This window comes from Haliotis rufescens, unplaced genomic scaffold (genome assembly GCF_023055435.1).
Source record: "Haliotis rufescens isolate VD_foot unplaced genomic scaffold, xgHalRufe1.0.p SCAF_26, whole genome shotgun sequence".
NCBI classification, from domain to species: domain Eukaryota; kingdom Metazoa; phylum Mollusca; class Gastropoda; order Lepetellida; family Haliotidae; genus Haliotis; species Haliotis rufescens.
In genome coordinates, this window is record NW_025963957.1 from 7,523,730 (window position 1) to 7,544,967 (window position 21,238).

General features: G+C 41.7%; 2 long non-coding RNA genes across 2 annotated transcripts; both read right to left on the reverse strand.

The window, feature by feature from the left end:
• Positions 1–8,322: 8,322 nt before the first annotated feature.
• Positions 8,323–11,654, reverse strand: LOC124137321. Its single transcript, XR_007222891.1, has 3 exons — positions 11,602–11,654; positions 10,997–11,087; positions 8,323–9,116 (listed from the first exon to the last, which is right to left on the reverse strand). It is a non-coding gene; the product is annotated as an uncharacterized LOC124137321 (long non-coding RNA).
• A 7,574-nt stretch (positions 11,655–19,228) lies between these two features.
• On the reverse strand, positions 19,229–19,654 carry LOC125383728. The gene is made up of 2 exons (XR_007222892.1): positions 19,502–19,654; positions 19,229–19,352 (listed from the first exon to the last, which is right to left on the reverse strand). It is a non-coding gene; the product is annotated as an uncharacterized LOC125383728 (long non-coding RNA).
• Between the last annotated feature and the right edge of the window lie 1,584 nt (positions 19,655–21,238).

The window sequence follows — 21,238 nt, forward strand, 5'->3', positions numbered from 1 at the left end:
TCATTCGATGCCTCAGTAAAGCTTTCGAAATGTTTTATGTGGAAGACATTTCCAAATTTCACGCGTCAGTAGCCACAGTTATGTTTTTCAGGTGAAGACTGTTCTTGCCTTTGCATGTGTTTGTGAAAGATGGCATGGGGATGAATACGCTAACTGCGTGTTTGTTCTCTAATGCCGTACTCGGCAATATTCCAGTTATATGTCGGTCGTCTGTTTTCAATGGACCCTGGACCGTGGACCCTGGACCCTGGAGCAGTCAATACAGTGGTTATCATCACGAGCAACAATGTGTGGAGTTGGGACACGATGACATACATCAATCAAGTTAGCGACCCTGACACCCGATCCCGTTAGCAGAGCAACAATGTGTGGAGTTGGGACACGATGACATACATCAATCAAGTTAGCGACCCTGACACCCGATCCCGTTAGCAGAGCAACAATGTGTGGAGTTGGGACACGATGACATACATCAATCAAGTTAGCGACCCTGACACCCGATCCCGTTAGCAGAGCAACAATGTGTGGAGTTGGGACACGATGACATACATCAATCAAGTTAGCGACCCTGACACCCGATCCCGTTAGCAGAGCAACAATGTGTGGAGTTGGGACACGATGACATACATCAATCAAGTTAGCGACCCTGACACCCGATCCCGTTAGCAGAGCAACAATGTGTGGAGTTGGGACACGATGACATACATCAATCAAGTTAGCGACCCTGACACCCGATCCCGTTAGCAGAGCAACAATGTGTGGAGTTGGGACACGATGACATACATCAATCAAGTTAGCGACCCTGACACCCGATCCCGTTAGCAGAGCAACAATGTGTGGAGTTGGGACACGATGACATACATCAATCAAGTTAGCGACCCTGACACCCGATCCCGTTAGCAGAGCAACAATGTGTGGAGTTGGGACACGATGACATACATCAATCAAGTTAGCGACCCTGACACCCGATCCCGTTAGCAGAGCAACAATGTGTGGAGTTGGGACACGATGACATACATCAATCAAGTTAGCGACCCTGACACCCGATCCCGTTAGCAGAGCAACAATGTGTGGAGTTGGGACACGATGACATACATCAATCAAGTTAGCGACCCTGACACCCGATCCCGTTAGCAGAGCAACAATGTGTGGAGTTGGGACACGATGACATACATCAATCAAGTTAGCGACCCTGACACCCGATCCCGTTAGCAGAGCAACAATGTGTGGAGTTGGGACACGATGACATACATCAATCAAGTTAGCGACCCTGACACCCGATCCCGTTAGCAGAGCAACAATGTGTGGAGTTGGGACACGATGACATACATCAATCAAGTTAGCGACCCTGACACCCGATCCCGTTAGCAGAGCAACAATGTGTGGAGTTGGGACACGATGACATACATCAATCAAGTTAGCGACCCTGACACCCGATCCCGTTAGCAGAGCAACAATGTGTGGAGTTGGGACACGATGACATACATCAATCAAGTTAGCGACCCTGACACCCGATCCCGTTAGCAGAGCAACAATGTGTGGAGTTGGGACACGATGACATACATCAATCAAGTTAGCGACCCTGACACCCGATCCCGTTAGCAGAGCAACAATGTGTGGAGTTGGGACACGATGACATACATCAATCAAGTTAGCGACCCTGACACCCGATCCCGTTAGCAGAGCAACAATGTGTGGAGTTGGGACACGATGACATACATCAATCAAGTTAGCGACCCTGACACCCGATCCCGTTAGCAGAGCAACAATGTGTGGAGTTGGGACACGATGACATACATCAATCAAGTTAGCGACCCTGACACCCGATCCCGTTAGCAGAGCAACAATGTGTGGAGTTGGGACACGATGACATACATCAATCAAGTTAGCGACCCTGACACCCGATCCCGTTAGCAGAGCAACAATGTGTGGAGTTGGGACACGATGACATACATCAATCTAATTAGCGACCCTGACACCCGATCCCGTTAGCAGAGCAACAATGTGTGGAGTTGGGACACGATGACATACATCAATCTAATTAGCGACCCTGACACCCGATCCCGTTAGCAGAGCAACAATGTGTGGAGTTGGGACACGATGACATACATCAATCTAATTAGCGACCCTGACACCCGATCCCGTTAGCAGAGCAACAATGTGTGGAGTTGGGACACGATGACATACATCAATCTAATTAGCGACCCTGACACCCGATCCCGTTAGCAGAGCAACAATGTGTGGAGTTGGGACACGATGACATACATCAATCAAGTTAGCGACCCTGACACCCGATCCCGTTAGAAGAACAACAATGTGTGGAGTTGGGACACGATGACATACATCAATCTAATTAGCGACCCTGACACCCGATCCCGTTAGCAGAGCAACAATGTGTGGAGTTGGGACACGATGACATACATCAATCAAGTTAGCGACCCTGACACCCGATCCCGTTAGAAGAACAACAATGTGTGGAGTTGGGACACGATGACATACATCAATCTAATTAGCGACCCTGACACCCGATCCCGTTAGCAGAGCAACAATGTGTGGAGTTGGGACACGATGACATACATCAATCTAATTAGCGACCCTGACACCCGATATCGTTAGCAGAGCAACAATGTGTGGAGTTGGGACACGATGACATACATCAATCTAATTAGCGACCCTGACACCCGATCCCGTTAGCAGAGCAACAATGTGTGGAGTTGGGACACGATGACATACATCAATCTAATTAGCGACCCTGACACCCGATCCCGTTAGCAGAGCAACAATGTGTGGAGTTGGGACACGATGACATACATCAATCTAATTAGCGACCCTGACACCCGATCCCGTTAGCAGAGCAACAATGTGTGGAGTTGGGACACGATGACATACATCAATCAAGTTAGCGACCCTGACACCCGATCCCGTTAGCAGAGCAACAATGTGTGGAGTTGGGACACGATGACATACATCAATCAAGTTAGCGACCCTGACACCCGACCCCGTTAGCAGAGCAACAATGTGTGGAGTTGGGACACGATGACATACATCAATCTAATTAGCGACCCTGACACCCGATCCCGTTAGCAGAGCAACAATGTGTGGAGTTGGGACACGATGACATACATCAATCAAGTTAGCGACCCTGACACCCGATCCCGTTAGCAGAGCAACAATGTGTGGAGTTGGGACACGATGACATACATCAATCAAGTTAGCGACCCTGACACCCGATCCCGTTAGCAGAGCAACAATGTGTGGAGTTGGGACACGATGACATACATCAATCTAATTAGCGACCCTGACACCCGATCCCGTTAGCAGAGCAACAATGTGTGGAGTTGGGACACGATGACATACATCAATCAAGTTAGCGACCCTGACACCCGACCCCGTTAGCAGAGCAACAATGTGTGGAGTTGGGACACGATGACATACATCAATCTAATTAGCGACCCTGACACCCGATCCCGTTAGCAGAGCAACAATGTGTGGAGTTGGGACACGATGACATACATCAATCAAGTTAGCGACCCTGACACCCGACCCCGTTAGAAGAACAACAATGTGTGGAGTTGGGACACGATGACATACATCAGTCTAATTAGCGACCCTGACACCCGATCCCGTTAGCAGAGCAACAATGTGTGGAGTTGGGACACGATGACATACATCAATCAAGTTAGCGACCCTGACACCCGACCCCGTTAGCAGAGCAACAATGTGTGGAGTTGGGACACGATGACATACATCAATCTAATTAGCGACCCTGACACCCGATCCCGTTAGCAGAGCAACAATGTGTGGAGTTGGGACACGATGACATACATCAATCAAGTTAGCGACCCTGACACCCGACCCCGTTAGAAGAACAACAATGTGTGGAGTTGGGACACGATGACATACATCAATCAAGTTAGCGACCCTGACACCCGACCCCGTTAGAAGAACAACAATGGGTGGAGTTTGGACACGATGACATACATCAATCAAGTTAGCGACCCTGACACCCGACCCCGTTAGCAGAGCAACAATGTGTGGAGTTGGGACACGATGACATACATCAATCTAATTAGCGACCCTGACACCCGATCCCGTTAGCAGAGCAACAATGTGTGGAGTTGGTACACGATGACATACATCAATCAAGTTAGCGACCCTGACACCCGACCCCGTTAGAAGAACAACAATGGGTGGAGTTTGGACACGATGACATACATCAATCAAGTTAGCGACCCTGACACCCGACCCCGTTAGCAGAGCAACAATGTGTGGAGTTGGGACACGATGACATACATCAATCAAGTTAGCGACCCTGACACCCGATCCCGTTAGCAGAGCAACAATGTGTGGAGTTGGGACACGATGACATACATCAATCAAGTTAGCGACCCTGACACCCGACCCCGTTAGCAGAGCAACAATGTGTGGAGTTGGGACACGATGACATACATCAATCAAGTTAGCGACCCTGACACCCGATCCCGTTAGCAGAGCAACAATGTGTGGAGTTGGGACACGATGACATACATCAATCAAGTTAGCGACCCTGACACCCGACCCCGTTAGCAGAGCAACAATGTGTGGAGTTGGGACACGATGACATACATCAATCAAGTTAGCGACCCTGACACCCGACCCCGTTAGCAGAGCAACAATGTGTGGAGTTGGGACACGATGACATACATCAATCAAGTAAGCGACCCTGACACCCGACCCCGTTAGCAGAGCAACAATGTGTGGAGTTGGGACACGATGACATACATCAATCAAGTTAGCGACCCTGACACCCGACCCCGTTAGCAGAGCAACAATGTGTGGAGTTGGGACACGATGATATATCCTTGTTTGGGCATATGTAGGTGTCAGGTACAGATGTGAGTTTGATATATCTTTCTTTGGGCATATGTAGGTGTAAGGTACAGATGTGAGTTTGATATATCCTTGTTTGGGCATATGTAGGTTTCAGGTACAGATGTGAGTTTGATATCTCTCTGTGCATATGTAGGTGTCAGGTACAGATGTGAGTTTGATATATGTTTGTAAGAAAATGCATGGAAATGTTTTTGCTTGTGTTCGTACGGGAAATTTAGAAATTTTAGAACTGACGCATTTCCGACCGATTTAGATAATAGTGCAACAAAAGGTATTTTTGTGAATGAGTTTATTGATGAAATCAAATTGTTGCTGTTTGCGGATTACATTGTCTTTGTAGCAGAACTCTGTAATTGAGCATCTTTTTGTGATACCTGGGGTCTGGGAGTGAACCTGGATAAATCAAATATAATTGTATTCAGAATTAAAGGTGTTATAACACCACTTGGAAAAATGGAACTATAAAAATACAGAACTGAAAATAGTGACATAAAATAAATACTTGGGCATTGTCTTTCCATCACGTCTTCTGTTGTCTTAGGTCTGTGACACCCTAGCAACACAGGCCAAGAAAACATGTTTTCCTAGTTTTAAGTTGACTAAGCTCTATCCGTACATGCCATTTAAGGTAATTGTTTCTATATTCGATAGTAAAATAGCTTCGATCGCTTGTTATGGAAGTGAAATTTGAGGATTTATATTTGGAGAAAGTATAGAAAAAGTCCAAAGTGTTTTAAAGATATTTGCAAATAAGTAATAAAGCATCATCTAATGCGGTTCTTGGAGAAGTTGGCCGTTATCATCTGAATGTTATTTATTTCAGCCGATGTATAAGATATTGGTGTAGATTGATGCGCAGGAATTCAAATCGACTGCCACATGCTTGTTATAAATGCTGAAAGTACAAGATGATAATGGTGGTGTAAATTGGGCATCTCATGCGAGAATGCTTTTGTTTAAATCTGGTAATGGTTATGCGTGGATATCACAGGACTGTGGACATATACATTGTTTTATGGAATTATTCAAGAGATGAAGTATTGTCATGGTTGTACAAAACTGGACTCTAAACATTAACAATTCTGTGTTCTTGAACCATTATGCGTCAAATAAATCTCTATTTGAAACTAAACTCTATATAACCTCATGCTTTGATAAGGATCTTGTAAGAGTTTAAGCGAAATTTCGATGTTTAGCACATGGTTTAAAAGAACAAAAACAGCGCTTTAGCAAGCAGTTTATGCAACCGGAATTTGTATTCTGTGAAAAGTGTGATTTATAATAATTAGAAAATGAATATCATTTTGCACTAGTTTGCCGATATTACCAGAAAAGCAGAGATAGTTTAATTCCCCGTTATCTTCATCATTGTCCATAAAAACTGAAATTTGCCTCCCTGATGTCCCCCCAGAATGTTAATGTATAAGAGGTTTTGTTCTTTATCTAAAGAGAAGTTTGCCAGTTTATCATTCAACAGAACTGTTAATCTGTATTAAAGATAGTACGCATGTTATATGAAAAATAATTGTACTCTAGGCCACCAGGCCTTCAATACTGAGTAAACTCTCTCTCTGTAAGGATATGTGCAGGTGTCAGGTACTTATGTGAAGTTCATTTATCAACCAAAACTGACTTCTACGGGAGATATGTTGTAGAAGTCGCTGCAATGAAATTACGTAACAATGCTTTGCAAACCATTGTGATGTATTTTGGTCCATGACGTCACAATCAAATGACATCACTAATGTTACTCTAATGGCTCTGTTACTGAAGCTGTTAGCAGTACTCTTAAGACACTGCTTATTACTGTCTACATACTGAAAGTGGAAAAAACTCCTCGGCAAGTTTCGTGTTTTTTGTTGATATTTGATATCAAAAGACACGAGGGTGAGATTCTCTATATATCTTTGTTTGGGTATGTGTAGGTGTCAGGTAATAATGTGAGTTTGAAATATCTTTGTCCGGGTACATATAGGTGTCAGGTGCAGATGGATATGTCATTGTCTGAGTGTCTGTAGGTGTCAGGTGCAGATTGATATGTCATTGTCTGAGTGTCTGTAGGTGTCAGGTACAGATTGATATGTCATTGTCCGAGTGTCTGTAGGTGTCAGGTGCAGATTGATATGTCATTGTCTGAGTGTCTGTAGGTGTCAGGTACAGATTGATATGTCATTGTCTGAGTGTCTGTAGGTGTCAGGTGCAGATAGATATGTCTTGTCTGAGTGTCTGTAGGTGTCAGGTACAGATTGATATGTCATTGTCTGAGTGTCTGTAGGTGTCAGGTGCAGATGGATATGTCTTGTCTGAGTGTCTGTAGGTGTCAGGTACAGATTGATATGTCATTGTCTGAGTGTCTGTAGGTGTCAGGTGCAGATTGATATGTCATTGTCTGAGTGTCTGTAGGTGTCAGGTACAGATTGATATGTCATTGTCCGAGTGTCTGTAGGTGTCAGGTACAGATTGATATGTCATTGTCCGAGTGTCTGTAGGTGTCAGGTGCAGATGGATATGTCATTGTCTGAGTGTCTGTAGGTGTCAGGTGCAGATTGATATGTCATTGTCTGAGTGTCTGTAGGTGTCAGGTACAGATTGATATGTCATTGTCTGAGTGTCTGTAGGTGTCAGGTGCAGATGGATATGTCTTGTCTGAGTGTCTGTAGGTGTCAGGTACAGATTGATATGTCATTGTCTGAGTGTCTGTAGGTGTCAGGTGCAGATGGATATGTCTTGTCTGAGTGTCTGTAGGTGTCAGGTACAGATTGATATGTCATTGTCTGAGTGTCTGTAGGTGTCAGGTGCAGATGGATATGTCTTGTCTGAGTGTCTGTAGGTGTCAGGTACAGATTGATATGTCATTGTCTGAGTGTCTGTAGGTGTCGGGTACAGATTGATATGTCATTGTCCGAGTGTCTGTAGGTGTCAGGTACAGATTGATATGTCATTGTCTGAGTGTCTGTAGGTGTCAGGTACAGATGGTTATGTCACTGTCTGAGTGTCTGTAGGGGTCAGGTGCAGATGGATATGTCATTGTCTGAGTGTCTGTAGGTGTCAGGTACATATGGATATATCATTGTCTGAATGTTTGTAGGTGTCAGGTACAGTTAGATACACTAATTAAGACGGGCCGACCTTGTGTTCATGGTCTGGTGAACACAGGTCAATGGCCGCTCATTAACTCAAGATTCACATCTCACTGTTTTGATTTATCTCACTTTCCATTTGATATATTTTCCAACTTCAACTGAAACCCGGTCCCGTGTTACACGCATGGCACACGCGTGTGCAACGAGTGACACACGCGTTCTTAACGCGTGTCAGGGGAATGAACTTTTAGGCAGTAGTGTATGTCATTGTCCGAGTGTCTGTAGGTGTCAGGTACAGATGGTTATGTCACTGTCTGAGTGTCTGTAGGTGTCAGGTGCAAATGGACAGACGAAGCCTTCGTTTGTTGACAAATTCACTTTTATTTGGTTGTGAATATTACACTAATTAGACATCACACAGGACATACATCTGATCTTGTATCAAGATTTAAATCATCCCTTACTTGTGTGTTAATATGTTTTTCGTATTTATGAAAATATACCAATTATTGATAAATTTGTGTTCCAATGAATAACTGCTAGTGTACTAACACAAATACAAATAATTACTCTGGATGAGGTCATTCCAGTGACCTAGCTGCGAACCGAAAATGTTAATGTACCTGACGCCATCTTGTTTTCTCCTTGACGGGTCAATGTTCATCACGTGACAGGTCAAAACCGATCATGTTACGAGTCAATATTCGAGGTCAGCGTCAGTCACACGATTTGGGGGTCTTCATTGAAATGTATTGTTTTGTCCCGTGTTACGGATTAACCAATGGAGTTTCAAGATTCTCAATCTTTAACAACGTGAAATGATAGAAACGGTTTATATACATGGGAAAGTCTTGAGAACAACTTTATCACTGCAGACCTTCTGACATCACTACCTACCAACTATCGCTACACCAAGAGTCCGCCTTACAGACAAGGTGCTGAGACTGCTGAACCATCCTTGCTGGATGTCGGGATGAGATGGTCAGCCCGCAAACGCGTACTTCGTGTAAGTGATAATTGGGTGTTCGCAGACTTTGCAAGCACCGCAACATTTGAGATTTCCCGGGCACTGATAGTCGAAGGTACATTCCGGAGGTTGGCCACACAACACACGGCCCCGGTGATAGTGATACACAGCGGCTGGGCAGAAGCCTCGTCTCACTGAAAGAGATGAAATATAATTGCAGACAGTGACGTGAACAGTTTACATATTGGTATGTCGTGTCATGGTTACAACAGAAATGGAGCGTATTGCTGACCGGTTAAGTCTATTATGCCCAGTTGAATACTTTTTCAGACTGGTCTGATCATGATTTGTTTATAAATTGGGTTTGTTATCGCCTCCTCTTGTACGAGGTGTGTGTGTGCGTGTGCGTATGTGTGTGCGTGTGTGTGCGTGTTTGTGTGTGTGTGTGTGCGTGTGTGTGTGTGCGTGTTCGTATGTGTGTGCGTGTGTGTGCGTGTGCGTGTGCGTGTGTGTGTGTGTGTGCGTGTGTGTGTGTGTGGCTGCTTGTACTAGTCCGGACTGATGCTGATTTATAGTGATAACTGCCAGGGATACCCCACTTAGACACAGTATACTGACTCCGAGCCGATCAGTCCTTGTTTTAGCCCCTTAACGCCGAGCGGCAGACAGGGTAACAACAAGTGCCATCTTTTAACGCATTTTGGTATGACGATCCCGGGGATCGACGGTTGATTATAATTCAACATGCCATCCAACGACTACAACACGTTACATCGAGTGTCCTTTGAATTCACAAACTGAATGACATAGTTTTCTCCAATAGAGGAGTTGTCTGTCAAAGTGGCTGCTGCGGTGGTTATTAACAACATTCAAGGTGTCAGCTGTAACATGCATGTGGCTATTTTAAAATACGTTAATTTGATGTTAGGCGATTCCGAGAAAGGATCAACGCTGACACAACGGAGAAAACAGGTAGTATTTTACTGTAAACAACAGACACATATCTTTGTTTATCATATAATGGTTAGGTTTCTCGGCAGGATAAAGCCAACGGATAAAAACGATATCCGTTGGGGTCATATGCGGATAGAGATGCAAATATCAAAGGTCATGTAGGGATTACTTTCACTGTTTATAAACAAACATGGCGTCGCCCTCGTCAATCGGCGATCGAGTCAGAATTACCCATCGGGAATGTGGATAAACTACAGAGATAATTGCTTTCATTATCAAAAGAACAGTCTAATATACTGAAAATCAGTGTCTAACTGTGACGTAGCTAAGGCATTTTATAAGTTTTGGCAACTTTGGAGATATAAATTTCGACACAATTTTGCGAGGGCACGAGGCCTAGCCAAGCGGGATCAGTAGCCATATCTGTGCTTGTAGACCTCTGCGGCTTGAACCTTTCTCCACAATTTAAAATAGTTGGATTTTGCCGAAATATGTTTTAATTGTTACATTGTTTCGTTTTGTCGCTGTGTGTACATCTGACTACACTTCTTAACGTTATGACAGGACAGACCGACTGTCAACAACGTCCGACCGTGGCCGCGACGTCTCATAGACTAGGGTTAGAGTAGCTTCCCTTTGACAAAGGGCAGTTACTCAAGCAGACAGACCGATGGATTTCCGCGAAAGGCAATTAAGAACAATTGTTGTTTTGCGTATATGTTGCTTCGCCACTGTATAAGAAAGAGATTTCAGTTGGAACTATATTGGCTACTGTCACTGTCCAACTGTCACATCCCTTACCCTGTGACGTAATAAATATTAATGCGCGCATTCCAGGAAAACTCGCAATGTTTCGGTATTGTTTGTGAGAGAGGGAAAGCGATTTTGAAGCAAAGAATTAAAGAATGACATTATATGATAAAGAGGTTATCACGCTTGTGTGTTTGGGGATGGTAAATATCTTGTATTAGGAATAAACAGTATGTATTTAGCTCGCCAAGGCTCGCTAAATACAATGTTTATTCCTAATGCAGGATATTTACCATCCCCAAACACACTCGCGTGATAACCTCTTTATATTGCGTGGAGAATATTATATTTCTGTAATCAGTTGAAATACCTTTGGGGACACACTCGGCCTGGGGGGTGCAATACTGGGGTGTCGGACATCTAATGCTGCGACACAGTTGGCCGCGTGGGCATCGCACATCCTGCAAGGAAAATGCTCAGTGGAGATACTGGGGACTCAACGACTGCTACGAGGATGAAAACATATTCCAAGATGACATCCATGATAAACGCGACACGTCCAACCTCTTAAATGAGGTATTGTTAATGTCAAATCTTTAAATTTAAAATAGGCTATGATACAATAAAACATACACACAATCTGATCAGATGCATCCATCTATTTATCGAATTGAATAGATGTTGCCTTCGCTTTTCATAATCTCGATACATGGCAAAATGTCATACTTGTGTCAAAATCCTGCTTGTTTCTTTCGTAAATACTGATATGACATGTAAAGGACAACACAACACAAATATTATAATGCCTATCGTTACACAAGTTACCGAGCCGAAGAAATTCCAAATGAATTAATATATCAACGTGTTAAATTTACGAAATTAGACACTTTAGTACACCAACTGAAAACTATAGGAAAAAATAAGTCAATGTTTTTATATCTTATAAATGTGAATTTGTATCTATGTAACACATACCGCACAGGGATCCGGCTGAGCTGGTCTTTGTCCTGTACCTTGTGCTGGCCTTTGTCTTCTACCTTGTTCTGGAGCAGGAGGCAGTGGATGTGCTGATCTTTGTCTTATTCCTGGTGCTGGATCTACTGGTAGTCCACTTCCTTGTCCAATTCCTGCTGCTGTGTCTACTGGTAGTCCACTTTCTTGTCCTATTCCTAGTGCTGGATCTACTGGTAGTCCACTTCCTTGTCCAATTCCTAGTGCTGGATCTACTGGTAGTCCACTTCCTCGTCCTATTCCTAGTGCTGGGTCTACTGGTAGTCCACTTCCTTGTCCTATTCCTAGTGCTGGGTCTACTGGTAGTCCATTTCCTTGTCCTATTCCTAGTGCTGGATCTACTGATAGTGCACTTCCTTGTCCTATTCCTAGTGCTGGATCTACTGATCCTTGTCCAATTCCTGGTGCTGGATCTACTGGAAATGCACTTCCTTGTCCTATTCCTGCTGCTGGATCTACTGGTAGTGCATTTCCTTGTCCTATTCCTGCTGCTGGATCTACTGACAGAACACTTCCTTGTCCTAATGCTAGTGCTGGGTCTACTGGTAGTGCATTTCCTTGTCCTATCCCGGGTGTTTGATCTAGTGGTAGCGGATGTGCTAGTCCGTGAACTGTGCCTAGTGCTGGATCTTGTGTCAGTGGCTGTATCTGAGTGTGTGCTGCTGACGGTACTGCAGCCGCTGCTGGTTGTGACGCCGCTGCTGGTGCTGCTGCAAGTGCGACTGGATGTACGTGTGCCGCTGTGTGTGCAACAAGCAGTGGCTGTCCATATGTAACCATGTGGTCAGCTGGGTGGGTCATCCACCAGTGGTAGGGAACCATCTTAACAAGCATCCCATAACTTGTCGCCCACACAGAGGCAAGTATCTGCAAGTCAGGAGAATGACAATGTTATCTAATGAGTGTTTCCAGAATAGTTATCATAGCAATATTTCTATTAATAGATTAACTTAATTTATATCAGCATGCAATGCTAATTATTTAACTTGAAAAACTACTATTTATAACAGTACTTTGATTGTCGACCTGAGTGTATATCACAATACTGCTTGTCACCCTCACCAATCAATCACACCCTTCCGTGTCACTGTCAACAGGTGTTGGGGTGTAGGATATGAAACTCTTATCTTAACTTTTGATTTGACGGTGACAAGAAAAGATACCAAAATGCTGTCGATCGGTATTTCTTTACCTGATCCAATAATTGGATAACACCATCATTCTTTAAAGTGTAATGGACAAAATTTACATGCCATTCTAGAATTTAGAAAATTCCTCCATATACTTTGAATATAAGTGCTATTGTCCATTACAGTATAGAATTCATCACATTGTTTATTACATAATAGTATTCATTCCATTTTTTGTCGTGACATATGAAACACTTATACACACAACGACAGAGAAACATTGTACAACGAGTGAATCAAGGGGTTTATATACATTGTGTACGGCATCAAGTTTTCTATTTGTGGATTGGTGATGAAATAACATGGGTAGTTTCCTGTTCTGCCTCCCTTCCAGTGTTACATGAGAAGTGTTCATGTTCATCCTTTATCTTAAATGTAAACAAGCTTCAGATCAAACTCACATAGAGGTACAGCCACTGTACGGAATGTAACGATGACTCGATACACCCAGGAATGGAGTTGAGTTTTCATGGTACTAATGTTGTATTCAAGTAGTATTCTGGCTATAAATAGGGGAACACCGGACATTGAAATACAACGTTGTACATATCTGAACGCTTGAACAACTAGACCACCCAACCGATCCTTCTTACATATAGACATATCATAAAACAACTGATGTCTGTGTTTGACAGTAGCCACAACTTCTGCTACAGCTAATCAACTCCAACGAAAAAGATGGAATTAAAGTATCAAATTGAAGATCACACCGCCCGACGTCGCCCAAAGATAACCGGTAAATATAAAACAATAACGATACACTAACGAAAGGTAACGTGATGTTATTTGCACATCTTCCATGCTAAAGGTGCACCTAAACAATCTTTTCAAATGATTTACAAAGTTGACTTAAGAATTCACTGACTCTAAATTATGCTTAAACATTAAAACCAGCTGTTGGTTATGATCGGCCTCACCTCTATCGACGTTTAGTTTTGTTTTCAACAACCAAAATGAAACATATTCTACATGCTACTGTTGAAAAGACAATGCTGCTACTGACAATAAACTGCTTAACAGACAATATTGCTACTTACAAACTACAATAGGAAAGACATTGTTCCAACTTACAAACATTCGTAGGAAAGACATTGTTGCCACTTACAAACATTCGTAGGAAAGACATTGTTGCCACTTACAAACATCTGTAGGAAAGACATTGTTCCTACTTACAAATAACTGTAGGAAAGACATTGTTGCTCCTCCGTATAACTGTGTAACCTTGCTCTGATCTCTTGGTTGACGTGGTCTTTTATAGGACCTCCCTCGTAACGCCATACATGACTGGTCCTTCATCGTCCAAGGAGGCCATGTCGTTCATGTTCATGACGAACATTGACACATGATGACGAACAGTGACGCGATTGTTTGGGGAGGAGGACATAAAATGTCAATGCATCTTTTTTTATCGGAATAGCTGTCAGTTCGTCTGCCGGCAATGCGACCACATAAAGAACTGGCTTGGTACAATCGTAAGGGTGAATGAGATCTGTTCAAGACTTCCGTTTGAAGGGTATACCTTTTAGGTTAGTTAAACATATAATTCGTTTGGGAAAGAAAGACGTTTTTTCATCCACTGTGTGTTGCAAATAGTTTTGTATATTTTGTATAGTTTTTTTAATATTTTATATATATCAATGTATAAATGCAATGCAATAGCAATGCAATATAGCAATATAGCAATATATGTAAATAACAAATGAAATATACCAAATTTATAAAGTGATAAAGTGAAGTCAGTTTTAAACTTCATTTTGATCTGAATTCAACACTTTATATTTCGTTTTTCACTCGGAAGGTAGGGTTGGGCAGTGGTCGCTGCTATCGTGGTTGAGAATGTTTACACAGATTTAGATAAATAATATTATGTCATGACCTGATTTGCTCCAATGACTTATATTAATGATAAACACGATTAACCTTTGGCGTATACGAGTATATCTTGAGAGAAAGCAGCAATGGATGACTGTCATGTTGTTTTACTGAACTTGACCTTTGTTGGAAGTATGAGACAGATCGCCAGTAGGTAAACATTGATGCATTGCTTTTTTATTATAGCTTATCAATTATGTCTCAACGTAGTTTTCAGCATATGCAATAAAGTCGCGGTCAAGTCAGTAAGTGACACGGAAGTCACGCGTGATGATCTCATGTAGGGGTTCTCTGTAACTTTCACCCATTACCTGTATCAGGTCATGAGCGAAGGAAGGCGAAAATATTAACCTGTATGGATGTTGTGAGAACAATTAAAACATTTGGTCAACATAAATAGTTAGGATCTCATTGTTTATTACCTCTGGATCATGGTTCGTATCTATGAATTATGTTTTGTGATTTGTGGATTATGTTTTGTGATCTCTGGGTCATGGTTTGTGATCTCTGGGTCATGGTTTGTGATCTCTGGGTCATGGTTTGTGATCTCTGGGTCATGGTTTGTGATCTCTGGGTTATGGTTCGTATCTCTTGGTCATGGTTTGTGATCTCCGGGTCATGGTTTGTGATCTCTGGGTCATGGTTTGTGATCTCTGGGTCATGTTTTGTGATCTCTGGGTCATTGTTTGTGATCTATGGATCATGACGGTGGAAATACAACCTGTATTGATGTTGTGAGAACAATTAAAACATTTAGTCAACATAAATAGTTAGGATCTCATTGTTTATTACCTCTGGATCATGGTTCGTATCTATGGATTATGTTTTGTGATCTCTGGGTCATGGTTCGTATCTCTGGATTATGATTCGTATCTCAGGATTATGTTTTGTGATCTCTGGGTCATGATTTGTGATCTCTGGGTCATGGTTTGTGATCTCTGGGTCATGGTTTGTGATCTCTGGGTCATGGTTTGTGATCTATGGGTCATGGTTTGTGATCTCTGGGTTATGGTTCGTATCTCTTGGTCATGGTTTGTGATCTCCGGGTCATGGTTTGTGATCTCTGGGTCATGGTTTGTGATCTCTGGGTCATGTTTTGTGATCTCTGGGTCATTGTTTGTGATCTATGGATCATGACGGTGGAAATATAACCTGTATTGATGTTGTGAGAACAATTAAAACATTTAGTCAACATAAATAGTTAGGATCTCATTGTTTATTACCTCTGGATCATGGTTCGTATCTATGGATTATGTTTTGTGATCTCTGGGTCATGGTTCGTATCTATGGATTATGATTCGTATCTCAGGATTATGTTTTGTTATCTCTGGGTCATGATTTGTGATCTCTGGGTCATGGTTTGTGATCTCTGGGTCATGGTTTGTGATCTCTGGGTCATGGTTTGTGATCTCTGGGTCATGTTTTGTGATCTCTGGGTCATGGTTTGTGATCTCTGGGTCATGGTTTGTGATCTCTGGGTCATGGTTTGTGATCTCTGGGTCATGGTTTGTGATCTCTGGGTCGTGGTTTGGCAAGTATATGTTAAATATATGTAAGTATATGTCTCTTCTTGAATTCACGTTTTTCATAAACAATTGACAATGACAATGTTACTTACTGACATTTAGATATCAATATCTTGATCTATACCTGAAGATTTAGAGTTCCACCTCTACGTAACTATATAACAGAATAAATCTCAAACAGCTGAAACAGTACATTAATTAACCATAGTGCTGCTGATAAGGTTTCATTGCGATAACGGCAACCCCTTGAAAAACTTGTGTTACGATGTGATTTCCAATTCTGTTCGCCTTGAAATTTCATTTTCAGCTCTTTCGGTTCAGTTACCTTCTTATTGTTCTTCAATCAGCTAATTAAGCAATTCAAAATCAGCAAGAGGAATCAAAATTTTCGAACGTTCAGAATTTTGCCACTGTCTTATAACCGGTCTGTCTCCGTTCTTTAATAGTGTTGGAAGCTGGTATGAATTATGTGTTTTCGAAAAGACATCCAATTGTCAATTAGCAATTAAGTAGGGATAAGAATTTATGGATGAACAACTTCTTTATTGCAATAAAGAGCGACGTTTCGGTGTAGGTTCTAACACCGTTATCATGCAAGTGATATACAGAGTGTGGTGTTAAGTATATATACAAGTAGGAGGCAATGTTTGTACAGTAGAGTAGATATTGTTACTAGTGGTGTAACGATACATCGAACTATCGATTGATTGCGATTGCTTGTCTCACGATAGTACACTGTCGATTGCAACTTGAAACAATCGATACTATTGGCGATAGTTCGTCTAACTATCGATAGTTTCCATTGTTAATTTGTTTGGTACATTTACTTTCTTAAAAAAACAATTAAAGAGTTTTACAGTTTGTATAGTCAAATACTAGTCATTCAATCACATTTATTCACATTGGTGCTAAAACACTAAAGTAACCTAAGACTTAACCAGTTACATGAAGTGAAAATGTTTTTTCCATGTTTTTGAAATGTCAATTTGAACTTGTTTTCTTTTCATTTCTTGTTTTCTTTACAAATAGTATCAGAAAGTTATAATTATTTTGATGGTGTCAGTCAAAATGCTGAAATATATGCTGCTAAAGCCTGCTATAATTGCAAGTGAAAACTATCGCAATAGTATCGCAGCAGTAGGGCCACTATCGCAATACTATCGCAATAGTTCTTTTAACTATCGCAATAGTATCGCAATAGCCAAAATGCCTCAATAGTCACCCCTTATTGTTACACTGCAGTAGAATAGCCTGTTATGTACACACAAGGGTAGTGATGACAATCATAGGTGACGTCAGCGACATAAGCAAAGGATTAAGCCAGTAATATAAACAACGGGATTGGGGTCTTTGATGAGTTGATGGTACGCCGGGGGTATGCCTTGGTTACGGTTGATTGACGGCTGGAGTCTTTGGGCCATCAAGTCCAGAGACTCTCTTCATTTTCAAAAAGTGCAGAAGTCTAGACTTGCTCACCGGACTGGATGTATATAGTGGATATATGTGTTTCCTTGTTGAGGGGGATATAACTTACACTTGGACGAGACCCCGGGGCATCCAGAGGCAGGCACACACATTCGTGGCCTCAGTTGATTGAAAGCTCGTGTTGTAAGGTTTACACATTTTCACCTCAGGTTACAACACCTGCCTTCTTGACCCCACGTATTATTTGTTTGTCTTTGAGTGATTTTCTTTTGACTCGACGCCATGCTATATATTTCCCAGACTAAAAAATCGATAAATGAAATAATAGCGACAAAAACAAAGGTCTGTTGTGCGATTCCGTTCAAGCACTAAAACGTAATGACAGTCACGTATGACTTAATCCTAGCTGTCAAATCTGTTGTTTTTCAAGTTGATACATTTGCGCTGATAAGTCCGCGTGGGACGGACGACTGACAGCACGTCAGTTCATATTTCGACTTAATACATAAAGATTCGGGGTGACGAAACCCGCAACACTTCATGACAAGGGGGATGAAGTCAGTCAACTGTGTGTAAATCTATTGATTATCAAGATTATGAATGGATGACTTTAGCCATCCAATAGTAAATAATTGTGAAACAACCAATCATCGTTCACAAACTTAACCTGAATTAAAGAAGCAAGTGACACCGCCTCGTCTGTTTTATATTTAGATATGTGCATACCACATTCAGAGTCTCAATAACGTGCCCAGAAGAGTATGAGAAGAGGGATAACTTCAACTTTCCAAAATTCAAGTTGTCCTTCCTGTCGAGCAATATTCCAGCAGCTCCAGCCTACGATGTCATGTCACGAGGTTTGAGGTACAAACTAAGACCATCATGCGGCTCTTGCTCAAAGGTTGTTTGATCAGGGTTACACAATTTATAACTTCGTTTTACCAGTGAGCTAACATTGTTCCCACGTAAAGTGTAGGCCTGTTCAGCACTAATGTGTAGTTTCAACAATTTATAACTTTGTTTTACCAGTGAGCTAACATTGTTCCCACATAAAGTGTAGGCCTGTTCAGCATTAATGTGTAGTTTCCACAAGAAGTACATAAAAACTGTAAAAGCGAAGGCAGGGCGGGACAACTTAGGAATGGCCAGGAGTCCGAACTTGACCACACAGAAGGAAGCGAGCTACAAAAACATGTTTTATATCACTGGAAAGCTCTCGAGGAGACGAATCCAAATAATGTGTGTCCCAGTGTGTTCACATGTTCATAAGCTCAAAAATTGGCTGAGAAAATGCATTACTGCAGAAATTTCTGGCAGAATTTTTTTTTTCTGCAGAAATTTCTGGCAGTATTTTTTTTTTCTACAGAAATTTCTGGCCGAATTTTTTTTTTTCTACAGAAATTTCTGGCAGAAATTTTTTCTGCAGTAATATTTAGCAGAATTATTTTAATTCAGGAGAAATAAGATTCAATCATTGGATAGTTTAACCTGGAGTTGGTTCAAATGACCTTTTTCCTCAAAACAAACATTTTTAGTTGACATGATTACAAGCAATAAAATAAAACTAATTTCGTGAGATATTTCAAAAAATTATTTATTCACATGCTATATTACAAGACAATTCCTTGGGAGACTTTGCACTTTTCATTCTCATGAATGAGTCGTATTTTCTTGGGTGAGGTGATTTTTTCAGAGATGAGTCCTGTCACAAAAGAAAAGATGTATAGATGAGTGGATCCATATTGACTAATATAATGGATACTGGCAGCCTATACGCAGCTAGAGTTTAACTTTACAATAGAGCCTGTGGAATAAAATGTATTATGAATGTAAATAGTGTGCTTTACTTACGTTTTCTTCTCAACATACTTGAAATGAATTCTTTTTTTCGTCTGGTCATTGAAAGCTATGTGCACATATTCTGAAAAGATATGAAAAAAACATTAAAATGCTTTTCATTTCAGTAATTAACACATTCCACAAGCTTTAGACACATGAACAAAGTAAGATAGGTGAGTTGAAATTAGGTTGAATGTCGCGTCCAAGATAATTGCACTTATATAGCGATGTGCGTGCGTGCGTGCGTGCGTGCGTGCGTGCGTGTGTGCGTGCATGTGTGTATGTGTGTGTGTGTGCGTGCTTGTACTAGTCGTCTGCATCTTCCGTTTTGTACAGGTCACTCCATAAGTTGTCAGTGACTGCATATTTGTGTAGGGGGCACTCAATGTTGACACTGTCATGAAGCTGAAATTATATAAGGATGAGTATACTGCGAAAATTACATTGAATTAATTCGTTAAAAGAGACTTATGTATCATGTTTGGGAGAGGCATTCAGATAAGCAAAATTTGCTTGTTTGCCAATCCCTCCACTTTTGGAAATAAATATGTTTATATCAAGAGACTTCTAAACCATAACCGAACTCAAAACTAACCCCATGTGTCGTAAATGGGTGCTCTAAGGTAAAAGGATGGTAAACACGTGTTTCATTGGCAAGGGATACTCAACCCTTATGATCGGAAAGGGGGTCCAAGGACAAAGGAGAGACCAGACCTACTACCCACAGGAGCCAGCCTGGTATAAGACTTAGTGTAAAGCTAGCCTAGTCTATGTCATCAGCAGCTGGTCAATGCGGCGGAATGTGGTTTTGGCGTTGCTGTTCAAGTTCGAATTTCCGATAGGCCTGTCTCCACTAAAAAAAAATAGATAAATTTTCGGACAGCATAATCTGGTGTCAGATCTTAAAAAAGTTCCGAACGACTGTGAAACCATGGTAAGAAGTATTATTATTATTGAAGCAACCTTCCCAAATGTGTGTGCTGCATAAGCTGGAGTGGTTCCCCTTGATTTTTTTCAGAATATGAATCGACAGACGAAACGAAAATTAGTTCGCTTGACATATCCAGTTGGGGGTTATTCTTTTTTAGTTTGGTGGAAAAATGATATGAAACACTGGGGTCTGACTGACTGATATAGGAGATTTAACGTGCGCTTTCCGACTGTAGCGTATTTAGCACACGGGCCTGGCCGGACCATTTATTGTATTCCGAAAAGGGTGAAAGTGATGTGTGCAACCCAAGCGGGGGCTTTTAGGGGTTGCTTATGTTGAAGTTTTGGAATTTTTAAATTTGGAATAAATGCCGAGGTGGGTGGAGGAGGGAACTAAGGGAGTCGGGTGAGGTGGGTGTTTGTATGTTTATTGGATTTTGGATTGGTAGATTAATTAGTTTTTAGATGCGCTTAATTAGGTCTGTTTTGATTAGGAATACGCCTAGGGCCTTAAAGTTTTCTAGTTTATTTTGAGGGTTTAGTATTTCATCTAGAATAGGAACCTTATTTAGATTGAGGGTGGTTTGTAGTGTGGTTCTGTGTGTTTGATAGTGGGTGCAGTGGATGGGTGCGTGTTCTGTGGTTTCAGATTGTTTGCAGTGGGGGCAGTTGCCTGTAGTGTGTCTTTTAAGTTTTTTTAGGTGGTTATTTAGGTTCGTGTGTCCTGTTTGGAGTTTTGTAATGAATCTGTCAATTTTTTTAGAGGGGTGTAGGATTTTAGGTTTGGCTAGTGGTTTTCTGAGCACTTTTTTGATTTGG